The sequence below is a fragment of the Aptenodytes forsteri genome, unplaced genomic scaffold, assembly GCF_000699145.1.
Source record: "Aptenodytes forsteri isolate BGI_AS27 unplaced genomic scaffold, ASM69914v1 Scaffold336, whole genome shotgun sequence".
Lineage (NCBI taxonomy): Eukaryota > Metazoa > Chordata > Aves > Sphenisciformes > Spheniscidae > Aptenodytes > Aptenodytes forsteri.
This window is the reverse complement of record NW_008794911.1, coordinates 3,885,197-3,888,686: the sequence shown is the minus strand read 5'-3', so window position 1 is coordinate 3,888,686 and position 3,490 is coordinate 3,885,197. Positions and strand designations below refer to the sequence as shown.

The window sequence follows — 3,490 nt, the reverse complement described above, 5'->3', positions numbered from 1 at the left end:
CTACAACCTCCTTTCAGGTAGTTGTAGAGAGCGATGAGGTCTCCCCTGAGCCTCCTTTTCTCCAGGCTAAACAACCCCAGTTCCCTCAGCCGCTCCTCATAAGACTTGTTCTCCAGACCCCTCACCAGCCTCGTGTAAAAACTCAATGTCTGTCAGTCAATCATTTATGTATTGACAAAGATTTGAAGCCTGCTCTTCAATTTTTTCGTCATATTGTGCTTGAATGATGCTTTTGTAGATGAACAAATCTTGCTGGAGGGAGTGAACAAGGTAAAAATCAAATTCTTAGTATTATTTATTTTTATATCCTAAGTGAGCTAATCAAAAGAAAAGTACGATTATTCCATTACTCTGTTCAAGATGATGATGGCTAGATTCATCCACCTAAACACAAGCATCTAATGCATTTCTATGCCCTATGGTATCCTCTTTGGTCTATAACGGTCACTTAGGCATGGGTCTCTACACCTGTCAGAGCTCACAGCTTCACATCCATGCTTTGGACATCTTAGGCTGTCAGCAGGAGTTTCCATCTGCAGAGTAAAACACCTAAATTTAGGTGTCTACATAAGAACTAGGTGAGTAAGTTTCTGTTACAGGCAATGAAGTCAATGGACCTTGACTTGCTCGTGTACACATGGTTTAGTGTCAGAAGAAATGAGGTATGAAAGACATCTTATGCAAGGCTGGCAGACATGACACAGGGCTAAAGGAAACCTGTCCCTTTCTGAAACCAGAGACGGAGGCCAAGTAGCATATCTACTACCAAGTAGGCATCTCCACTGGCTACAAAGACAGATCTGCACTGACTATATGGGATGTTTAGATGCCCTGCTCAGACAAAGATACCCCCATGAGACACCTAAATGTAGGCTTCTTAATCTGTGAGCTGATTCTCACCCCAAATAACAAATTTGACTGTTAAATAAAGTCTTGGGGGGCTTTCTCTAATGAAAATAAGAAATATTGCACCATAATGTTCTCTAATGAAATTAAAAAGTAATTATATGAAGAAAACTGTTTTCTGCAGAACAAAACATAAATTATAAAAATGTGCCAAAATGAACATATATTGCCATGTCAGAAGTATCAATGACATCTTTGTAATTTTTGTTGTAAGCACCACTCCACTGTATCACTCCTGTGAATGATAAAAATTTAAAACTGACATTAAGAAAACTATAACTCATAAATTGGAAGATCTGAATATACAATATTAAGCATATATTTCAGTAGTCCCGGGCAAGGAAAGCATAATGAGAACTGACCCTCAATATAAATATAGTTTGTATCCAAATGTACAAAGTGTTCTCTGTTAAACTAAAAACTCACCCCCACACCTTCAGGACTGCATATTTTAAAGATATTTGGATTCAATATTTGACAGGCAGAGAATATTTATGCAGGAAAGATATTTAGCTTTCTCAAAAAATAACTAATTTAGGAACACACAAGTATCTGCCAGATGGTAACTAGTCAGATTCTGCAAAGGAGACACACACATATGTATCAATATAGATCTCAAAATGTAAGCCCAGAAAGTGGTCAAAACTTGTTTATAAATCCTAATTCAATGGTCTGCAAAGTATTTTATGGTGAAAAGAATAAAAATATCTGCATTTTAGCAAGAAGTGACAGAGGAAGTGTTAAAGGAAATGCATTCTGCTTGCCACTGGCTCAGATGAGCAAAATACTCTGAAATCTTTCAGGGTTGTGAGGTAGAATGAGATACTGCTTCTAAAAAGAGTACCAAAAGCATATAATTTTAGTTCTTATCTCTATATATACCATCTGAGAACTAAAAAGAAAAGTTGTTTTTTTTTTTCCTAGGAAATTAACCTTTTTGTGCACATAATTGTTTTATATCCTGAAGCATCTTCCTTTGTAATTTCTTACACAGTAAAGGGACAGATAGAAACACCTCATTTTGATGGAACAGATCTCCCTCTACAGGTCTCTGGAGGCACCCGTCTTCCATCACAAATTGCTAAGGCATTTATGTTAAGCAGGCTGCACCATGCCTCCTTATGGACTGCACCCTCCCGCCCAAGTCTAAGCATTAAATTTCAGTGAGACACTGCTTAAGATATACATATAATTGTGCAAGAGTAGATAATACGATTTGGATCTTCTTTCTAATTTGCTTTTGTATGTGATTTGCAGAAGCACTGCACTATTTTATTTAATCTCCTTTATCAGATGTGTGAGGTCTCCTTAGCCATACTCATAACTGATACCAGGCGAGTATCAATGGAACTGACAGGCCCACATTTATTTCCAGGCTCTTAGCCACTATTAGATAGATTTAAACCTTCAGAATTTTCACTTATCTTTTTTTTGTACATCAAACAATGTTAATCCCTATGCAATTTTCTCTGATTCAGATAGCCAAGTAATCCAGTCTCTAAGTCAACTATCAATACTTGTATATTATTCTATTTTGAAAACAGATTTATATAATTTAGCTGAAATAGGTATATGAAGACAGAAGAAAAGCCAAAACAGATTCCTTAAGAATTACACAAAACAGAGATGACAGTGACAAAAGTACACGTTCTATAGCATGAGGAAGACTCTGTTATGATACTTTCCTAATTTACCTTGATTAAAGCTTGTGTAGCAATAGCTAGCTCCTTTAATTCTGGTATTTCTTTGATATCTGTTTGCATAGCATGATCTGTGCTGTAATATGCTATTTTTAAGTCGTCTGAAATGCAAGGCCTGCAAAACCAGACAGAATTGAAAAGAACACTTGCAATATTACAGTATTTGCATTAATCAAGTTAATCGATCTTCTGTTAATAATGGAAATTCAGAGTCAAAGTGCCTATATTTTTTATCATTTCACTTGTCTGACTTTTTTAAGATAGAGGGGAATTTAAAAGAGTGTAATAAAAACATTAACAGTTTGTTTCTATGTTTGCTTCATGAACACAAGTTTTTTTTTATTCAAATAAATAACAAAAGAGTTAAACAACACTAAACATTATGCTAAAGAACACAAAAGAAAATGCTAAAGAAAAGAATGTATTCTGTCAGTAAATAGATTATTTTCAGTGTCCTGTAGAGAAATATATCAGTCCAGAAATCCCACACTGTAGATTTGGTTAGGAGCTGGATTTTCTGTCTCACTGATAAAATGTATTATTTTGATACTATTAACATAGTCTAAAAGACACTTAACATTGTTACATTTTTAATAAAAAAATAGAACATTGGATTGTTAAAAACATAGTATTTTGACTCTGTCAAAATTCCTTTCTGTTAGAAATGGATGGTGTCATAAAATTCTTGCCCAGGTCTACCTAACTAACAGGTCATCCCAACTGGGTAAATAGGTTTAAAATTTTAATAGCATTCAACTGGAGGTGTTCCAAAGACCTCTTTATTTTGTGAACATTCAGATATATTCCAAGTACTCGCAGCCCAGAAGGCCAACCATATCCTGGGCTGCATCCAAAGCAGCGTGGCCAGCAGGTCGAGGGAGGTG

General features: G+C 35.6%; 1 long non-coding RNA gene across 1 annotated transcript in view; it reads right to left on the bottom strand.

Moving 5' to 3' along the window:
- Positions 1-2,678, bottom strand: part of LOC103895584 — a 7,022-nt gene extending 4,344 nt beyond the window's left edge. Inside the window, exon 1 of the long non-coding RNA XR_657368.1 lies at positions 2,601-2,678. This is a non-coding gene — a long non-coding RNA (uncharacterized LOC103895584). The remainder of the gene's footprint in view (positions 1-2,600) is intronic.
- Between the last annotated feature and the right edge of the window lie 812 nt (positions 2,679-3,490).